At 65.9% G+C, this 8,794-nt stretch overlaps 1 long non-coding RNA gene across 1 annotated transcript; it reads right to left on the reverse strand.

The window, feature by feature from the left end:
* Positions 1-6,263: 6,263 nt before the first annotated feature.
* Positions 6,264-8,246, reverse strand: LOC139083787 (uncharacterized). The gene is made up of 2 exons (XR_011540718.1): positions 8,099-8,246; positions 6,264-7,450 (listed from the first exon to the last, which is right to left on the reverse strand). It is a non-coding gene; the product is annotated as an uncharacterized lncRNA (long non-coding RNA).
* Between the last annotated feature and the right edge of the window lie 548 nt (positions 8,247-8,794).

Consider the following 8,794-nt stretch of genomic DNA (forward strand, 5'->3'; position numbering starts at 1 on the left):
TTTTTCCTTTTTTTTATTTCTAGAGATCAGAAGTCCAAAAGGGGTCTCCCCGGCTGAAATGAAGGTGTCCGTAGGGGTGGGGTCCCCCCGGAGGCCCCAGGGGAGGAGCGTGTCCCGCCTCCTCCAGCTTCCAGAAGCGCCGTGTCCTGGGCTCGGGGCCCCTTCCTCTGTCCGCACGGCCAGCAGCGCAGCGTCTCCATCTCGGCCTCTGACCCTGGGATGAGCCTGGGGCCTGGGAATCCTGGGTCATCTCCCATCACAGGGGCCTTAACCCATCTGCCACTTGAGGTGACAGGTCCATGGATCTCAGGATTGGGATGGGGACATCTTTGGGACCATTATTCTGCCGACCCCAAGGGTTAGGACGTGGATATGTCTGGGAGACCATTGTTCTGCCCACTACAGGTTTGAATGGGACAAAGCAGGCAATTAGCAGTGCAACTGGGCTTCTGAAAAAGCTAATGTGATTTCTGGCCACGTTATTAGAGGTCTAGTGCTCAGCTCATGGGAGGTGGTGGTCTTGCCAAACCATTCCACGGATGAGACCAGGATGGTGAAGGGAAACAGGGAGCCATGTCCCACAAGGAAAAACAGACAGACCGATAGCTGGGCCTGGCTTGAAGGAGCCCTATGTATGCTTGTTGTGTGGAAGATGGACTTGAGTCTGGGGCTTTCCAAGGGAGGGATGTCAACCTGGTTTTGGTCCTGGCTGACTCTCCACCCACTACCTGGCATACTGCACTGGGTTCAGTCAATGCGTGGTGTACTCTACTGCTGGTGGGGGTAGGGGGGTGGGGAGTGGATCAGCACTTTATCAGGAGAAGCTTCTGGAAGCCTTGTTGGGAGCCCTTCCACCAAACTCATTTAGTCTGGCTCCAAAGGGCCGACAGGGCTACAGAGGCCTAAGTCAGAGTCCACTTCCTAAAACTATATTGGTGTTTGCACACCCGTGTTCACAGCAGCCAAAAGGCAGAAGCACCCCCAGTATCTGAGGATGGATGATGGACGCACACAGTGTGGGCCCTCCACACCCTGGAATATTACGCAGCCGTGAAAAGGAAGGAGAGCCTGACACCTGCTCCCACGTGGAGGGACCTGGAGAACGTGATGCTCAGGGACGTGAGCCAGACACAGAGGGACACACACTGTGTGGTCCACTCACAGGAGGTCCCCAGAGGAGCCACATCCACAGAGACAGAAAGTGGATGGGGGGCCAGGGGCTGAGGGAGGGGTGGGAGTTGGTGTTTCATGGGGACAGAGCTTCCGTTTGGGGAGATGGAAAGTTCTGGAGACGGATGGAGGGGATGGTGGCACAACCACGTGGCTGGGCTTCATGCCACTGGGCTGTGCGCTTACAAATGGTTAAAAGGGTGACTTTTACGTATATTTTACCATAATAAAAAAAAATGAAGGTTCTGATTGCTTAAGAAAGAAGGACAGAGGCCCCGGGGTCCGGCGTCCCCGCTGCCAGCCTTGCTCACCGCTCTGGCGCCGACGTCACCGGCGCGGACCCCCAGCCCCGGGCGCGCCGTCCCGGCCTCGGCGGCTGCAGAAGCGGCTTCCAGAAGCCTCGCGGGGCCGCAGGCCCGGCTCCTCCCCCGGCCGGGCCCCTCCCCGGGCGCGCTGGGGGCAGAGCTGACATTTCGCCGGCACACCCGGGGCGGCCCAACCAGGTGCGCGCTGTGGAAACAGCCTGGCGCCACCGGGCGCATCGCAGCCCCCGAGCCCGGGGTCCCCGCGCCCTCTCCCGGGACCCCCCACCCCCACCCCGAGCATCACGGAGCAGCGACGCTCCCGCAGCCCCGATGCTCGCGGCTGGGTGGATGCTGGGTCCCTGGCAGCTGGGGGGCCGGGGCAGCTCAGGGTGGAAGAAGCTGGGGGGCTCCTCCGGGGGCGCTGCCGTCCCCACCCCGCCCGCGGCTCAGCCTTCCCATCCGCGCAATGGGCCCCTCTCCGCCGCCACCTGGCGCTGGCCCCTCCCCGCGCCTGCGCGCTGCGCGCCCGGCGCCCCCTCACTTCCGGGCTGGACACGCGACCCCCCAAGCACCCCTGGGGACCCCGATGAGGGTTCCCAAGCCGGGGGCCTGCCTGCCTGCCTGGCGGGGTCTGGCTCAGAGCTCACCACGGGAATTCGCGTAGGGCAGTGGGTCACACCAGGGGGGTGACTCCTCATCTCCCAGGAGACACTGGGCTACGTCTGGGGACATCTGTGGTGGTCACACTGGGGGTGCTCCTGGCATCGAGTGAGTGGGGGGCCGGGGATGCTGCTCGACACCCCTCAGTGCCCAGGACGGCCCCCCACAGGGAGTGATGTGGCCTCCAATGTCCCCAGTGCCGAGGGGGAGACACTGTGCCGGGGTCTCAGTTCCATCCTGCCTGCTGCGGAACGTGCTCGCTGGCTCCACCCTCTCTGTGCTCTGCGGAGACGGGAAACCGCCGCGCGGTGGCCTGGGGACAACCCCGCACGCGAGCCACCCCGCTGCGCTCCGCTCCCAGCTCCCCGGCAGACCCTCCTGCCCGCCCCCCACCCCCCCCCCCCACCGCCCCAGGCAGCCCGTCTCCACCCTCGGGGGACCCCGGCTTTGCATCTGTGCCTCGGGCCGCGGAGATGGTCCCCGGGGCTCAGCGTCACCCCGAGGGAACGAGGCCAGTCCTGCCCCGGCCCCTCCTCCGCCACCCACAAGATGGCATCCCCCGGAGACTGCGGCGCGAGGGGACCCGCGGTGGGGCCGGCGGCGGGGCGGGCGGGGGGTGGCGGGGGGTGGCGGGGGAAGGGAGAACGTGGCAGCATTTCTGGCCGGCCGGACCTGCCCCTCGGTTTTCTTTTTTTAAAATCACCGCAATTTACAGCGCGGCTCTTCCCTCCATCCTGCCTCCTGCCACGTGGGCCGCCCGAGGACTCCCCCTTGCCCTCTCCCCTCCAACGGGCTGCGCTGCCAGGCGGTGGCTTCGGTTTCACTTCGGTGTCACTTGGTTTCACTTTCAGGGCCCGGGAGAGAAGGGACAGGCAGAGCGAGGGAGGGAGCGAGAGACAGACAGACAGACAGACAGAGACGGAGAGACAGAGAGACAGAGACAGAGACAGAGGAGAAGCTAGGTCAGGTGCAGGGTCAGCCTCGGCCCCCATCCGGAGGGACCACCCCCCGCAGCTCCATTCCTGGGGATTCTGGGAATCAAGGTCAAGGGGTCAAGGTCAAGTCCTCTCTGCGTGACCCTGGGCAGGACAAGCCACCTCCTGGCTCCAGGCTCTTTTCTCCCCGGGGCCTCCCGCCTCCCGTGACAGCGGGGCTGGGCATCGCGTCCACCCCACGGGGTGCTGGGCAGATCAAAGCCCCGCTGACCGCTGACCCGGGCCAAGGACAGTCCCACAATGTCCCCAGTGGGAGGGGGCGGGGCAAGGTCCAGCGCAGGACAGGATGTCAGCTGCCTTCACCCCGCGAGGCACCCTTGGCCCAGAAACCACGGGGAAGGAGGATCCGTGTGGCCTGAGACTGGGGCCCGGGGCGGAGAGGGGAGACGTCGCCCCCGAGGTCACCTGCCGTGGCCTGGGGCTCTGTGGTCTGGCGGCCTCGGGCTGGAAGCCCGCTGTGCTGCTCTCCCGCCCTCCCGCAGGCCTGCCTGTCTCTGGGCGGTCAGCGGTGAAGTGGGCGTGGCCTGCTCGCTGCCCCGCCCCCCGGCCTCCGTCCTGCCCGCAGGCTGGGGGTCCTGGCGCCTTCAGCTTTCTCCCCAGCAGCAGCTTAGGCTCAGGGCTGGTAAGGGACTCAGCCAGACCGGACAGGGGAGCCGCCCTGGGGGGTCAACAGGTCCCACCCCACACGGTCACCCACTGGAAGTGCACGTTTCACCGGGTTTAGTGCATTCACAGAATCGTGCAGCCATCACCATTCTCTAAGCTTAGAACATCCCATCTCCACAAAAGGAAGCCCCATCCCCATCAGCATCAACCCCAGCCCACCCCCAGCCCCTGGCGCCCACGAGCCCGCTCTCTGTCTGTGGATCGGCCTGTTCTGGACGTTTCATGTCCATGGGGTCACACGCCGTGTGTCCTTCTGTGTCTGCTTCTTTCCCTGAGCGTCGTGTGTGCAGGTCCGTCCACGTGCAGCCGTGTCAGGGCCTCGCTCCTCTTCACGGCCGCGTCGTATTCCCCCTCCCGGATGGACCCCGGTGTGTGTCCATTCTTCAGCTGGGGACCGTGCGATGGTGTCCACTGTGAGTCGCGCTGCTGTGAAGGCGGGCAGGTGTCAGGGTAACCGGTGTCCACGGTGCCTGTCCGCCCGCGGTAACGGGGGGAAGGGGGCCCCTGCGCTTTCCGGGGCGAGAAGCAGACCCTAAAACGCACAGAGTGAAGCAGCGCCCGGCAGAGGCGGCGGCGCCTTCCCCGCGCCCACCCGGGCTGGACGGAGTGTGAACCCGGGACTTTCAAACACAAAACTCTTGAGAGGCTTCCAGAACCTCAGGGGCGGCGGACCTCGGCGCAGGCCCGGAGAGCGGCAGGGCCGGGCGGGTGGGGAGCACAGGCCTGCGGAGCGCGGCCCCTCCCCTTCGATGAGGGGGAGAGCGGCTGGGGCCGGGCAGGCCGAAGGGAGGGGAGGGGAGGGGAGAGGAGGGGAGGGGTTGGTGGAGAGGAGGGGCTGGGGGAGGGAAGAGGGGAGGGGAGGGGGAGAAGGAGGAGGGGCTGGGGAGGGGAGGGGGAAGAGAAGGAGGGGAGGGGCTGGGGGAGGGAAGAGAGGAGGGGAGGGGGAGAAGGAGGAGGGGCTGGGGGAGGGGAGGGGAGAGGAGGGGAGGGGCTGGGGGAGGGAAGAGAGGAGGGGAGGGGGAGAAGGAGGAGGGGCTGGGGGAGGGGAGGGAAAGGAGGGCTTGGGAGGGCTTCCTCCTTTCGCAGGTGGCCCCCCCCGCCCCCGCACCTGTGCCGGCGGCCCGCCCACCTTGGGCGGGGAGCCCCCGGGCCTGGGCGGAGGAGGAGTCACACAGGATCCGACTCCTGTCACCTCGGAGCCACTTCCTGCTCTTTAATGTGGGGTGAAGACAGGAGACAGCGCCCCTCGGGCTTGACGCATCCCTCCCCGCCTGGCCCGCGGGAGGAGGGGCTTCCCCCCCCCCAGCTCCCTCCAGCCCCCCAGCCTGGGACCCCGGGCCTCGTCCTTGCTCACGCACCTCCCTGCTGGAGGGGGGTAGGGCTGAGCAGCCCGGCGAGACCCCCACCCCTCTGCGGACCCCGGACCCCAGGAATCCGGATCCCAGTCGCCCCGCCCCCTCCTCCAGCCCAACCCCGTGTGGTCCTCGGGGAGACCAGGGGCTCGTCTCTCCGTGCGCGCCCTGCCCGCTTGCACATCGTCTTGGGCAGATGTCCACTGGGACCCTCGGCCCGCTTTCTAATGGGGCGCTGGTCCTTGGGCTGCTGAGTGCTAAGGGCTCTGTTTATCTCTGCATATTCCGGGCGCTAGACGCGTCCCCAGACAGAACCTCAACTGCGCTCTCCCACCCCGTGGGCTGTCTTCACTCTCTCCATGGTGCCCTTTGACGCCCCCGTTTTTAATTGAGATCAAGCTTTCTCCGTCCCCACAACATCCAAGGTCACCAAGAGGAAGGAGATGGGTGCCAGGGCCGGGGGGGACGGCCGTGACCTGTGGGGGAGCTCGCTGCTGAGCGTGGGGGATGTCGGGCCACAAGGAAGAGTTATGGGGGCTCAGAGAAAGAGGGGAGCCCCTCCCCAAGGAGAGGTGACTTCTGCGCAGGGCGGAGGGAACAGAGGAGGAACGGTGTGGGGATGGACGGCGGTGTCTGGGGCCCCGGGGACAGGTGGGCCTGGTCTTCTGGGAGGATGGGGGGACACGGGGATAGTTTCTCAGGGGCTTCCACACCAGGCACAGCTCTCAGCTGGTGCGCAGTGACCCGGGACTCCTGGATAAGGGTATTCGTGGAATGATGGTTCTAGATAGTTCTAGAAAGTTCTGGATGGTTCTAGTTTGGCGTTGAAGCTGCTCAGGATACTGGGGGCGACGGCTTCGGCCTTGGTTCTCAGGTGGCATGGCAGAAACACCAGGCCTCAAGCGCCATGGGCCACGCTGAGGGGCCCCGCACCCCTTCAGTGTCCCCGTCCAGCGATCCCACAGCTCAGGGGCCCCCTCTTCCTGCTTGGAGGGAGAAGGGGCCTCTCAGCTGGGTGGGCCCGGTGGTGGTGAACCCACCACCAGCTGGCATCGTCCTCTGAGAGCGGGTGACAGCCAGGCGCCTGATGCTGGAGAGAAAGGGGCAGACGGGCCTGCCAGCAGCTGACTTTTTTATTAAGGTCAAATCCACCCCTTAAAACATTTCAAGGGTACAATTTAGGGCTTTTCAGTGCATTCACATAGTTGTGCAACCATCACCTTGATCTTGTTCCAGAACATTCCATCACCCTAAAAAGAAGCCCTGTCCCCATGAGCAGTCCCTCCCCAGCCCCTGGCCCCCACGAGCCCGCTCTCTGTCTGTGGATCGGCCTGTTCTGGATGTTTCATGTCAATGGGGTCACACGCCGTGTGTCCTTCTGTGTCTGCTTCTCTCTCTGAGCGTCGCGTGTTCAGGTCCGTCCACGTGTGGCCATGTCAGGGCCTCGCTCCTCTTCACGGCTGCGTCGTGTCCCAGTGTGTGGAGGGACACGTGTGTGTGTCCATCATCTGGTGATGGACGTTTGGGTTGTGTCCACTTTTTAGCTCTCGTGACTCGTGCTGCCGTGGACATTCAGGAGTAAGCGTCCGTGTGGACACGTGTCTTCATTTCTCCCGCGTGGACACAGGGCTGAAGTGCCAGGTCCGAAGGTCGCTCCCTGTTTAACTCCTCTGAGGGTGACCAGCTGACTTGCAGGGGGTTTACCAGGGGCGGGAACCGTGCTGAGTGTGACGGGGCTCAGGGCACCCCAGAAGCAGCGTCCTGAGGGCCACCCGGTCCTGCGCCCACGGCCGACGGGCGTGGCAATGCTGATGCGCTCCTGTCCGGCTGGGAGGCCCCTCGCTCACCCCCCTCCCAAGCCCCAGAAATCGAAGGGTCCCCCGGATACAGCGGGGCCTCCTGACCCCTCCTGCGCCAAGGCCCCCTCCCCGCCCGCCCCGAGTGGTCACCGCTCTGCTGGACGCTTGCTAAGGCCTTTGACCCCCGACCCCTAGTGCATACCCCCAACCAGGCCAGTCTCTCCAGGGGTCCCCGTGATGCAGTTTCACCGCCAGCCTTTGCTCAGGCCGGTTCCCCGGCTCCGGGATGCCCTCCGCGCCCCCAGGGCTCTGGGTCACTGTCCTTCGTCCTTCGCAGGTGGTCCTCGGCCGGACGTCGTCTCCCGGGGTCTGCCCCGCGCTGGCTCTGGGGCGCGGTGAGCTCTCTCGGGCACCGTGGCCGGCTCTGGGGCCACTGAAGCCATGGGGGGGCTGCTCCTCCATCCTCCAGGACCCCCACGGGGCCTGCATGGGAGCCCAGCGCCCTGTGGACCGCAGACACTGACCGAGGTGGAGGCCGGGCTGCAGCGTCCACCCCGGGGGAGGTCGGCGTCTCTCGACTGGCCTCCTGTCGCCTTGGGCACCCTCCCCGGGGCTCTGCGCCCGATGCGCACACGGGAGGTCCCGCTGCCTCGGGTGGCTGTGGGTGATGCTCACCGGAGGCCGGGTTCCCCAGTGCGGCTCTGGGCCCGCGCCCTCTGTCCCCTGGGAAGCCGGGGCAGAAACCCGAACCTCGGCCTCATTGGGGCTGGTGGGGCCCAGGCCTCGCCCTCCCCCCTCCCTGAGCCACCCGCCCTGCTGTTGCCACGGAGACGGCAGGACAGGCCGGTCCTCCACCCACCTGGCCCGGGGACCTGGCCCCGTGCGCACCTGGTCATCAGAGCCCGGGGCGGGGTGGGGCCGGCCCCCCGCAGGTTTCGTTTTGAGCGCCGCCCCTTCCCTTTCTCCCCCCTCCCCTCCCCCAGACCCCCGAGTTCTGGGAAACTCGCCCTCTGCTTCCTCTGAACTCGCTTAACCCGGCCGTAGAGGCCGCCGAGAGGGGGGCCAAGTTCCGCCTCCCAGGCCTGAGGCTTCCTGCCTGGCACACACCTCCGCCCCCCGCGGCCTCGGTGGAGCAGTACGCTTCTCCCTACCTTCCAGAAGGTTCTGGGCCCACATCCCCCTGCCACACCGTCCTAGGCTCTGGAAACAGGAAATCCGGTGGCTTCAGGGTCTCACCTCTGCTATGGGGAGACGGTGGCCTCCTACCCCGTCAATTCAGGGAGGAGTTTGGGCCAAATCAGGCACTGATGACATCACCTCGGGGAGGGTCACTCCCTGGGGGGCCGTCCTGGGCGCTGTGGGGGGGCCGAGCAGCATCCCTGGCCCCACCCACTCGATGCCAGGAGCACCCCCAGTGTGACAGCCACAGACGTCCCCAGACGTGGCCCAGTGTCCCTGAGTTGAGGGGCAGAATGGCCCCCATAGAGACCAAAGTGATCGCAGGGAGGGGACAGAGCACAGGGGTCAGACCCGCACTGACCGCCCGGCAGCCACCGGCCACTCAGGGCACCGAGCGCTCGAGACGCGGTCGGTCCGAACTGAGAAGGGCTGTGAGGGCAAAACATACGGTGTCACGGAGACTTTTTACCAAAACAAAAGGATGTCGAGGGCCACCCTGCCCTTTCTCATGCTGATAGCGAGGGGAAATGGTGCTGTTTTGGCTCTCGGGCCACTTTTCCTTCCATCTCTCCCCGCCTCCACACCCCACTCCTGAGGAGGGGACGGGCCGGCTGATGTGCCAGGAGAACCCCTCAGGGGGAAGGGGCAGGGGTCGCCGAGCCCCAGCC

The sequence above is a fragment of the Equus przewalskii genome, chromosome 6, assembly GCF_037783145.1.
Source record: "Equus przewalskii isolate Varuska chromosome 6, EquPr2, whole genome shotgun sequence".
NCBI lineage: Eukaryota > Metazoa > Chordata > Mammalia > Perissodactyla > Equidae > Equus > Equus przewalskii.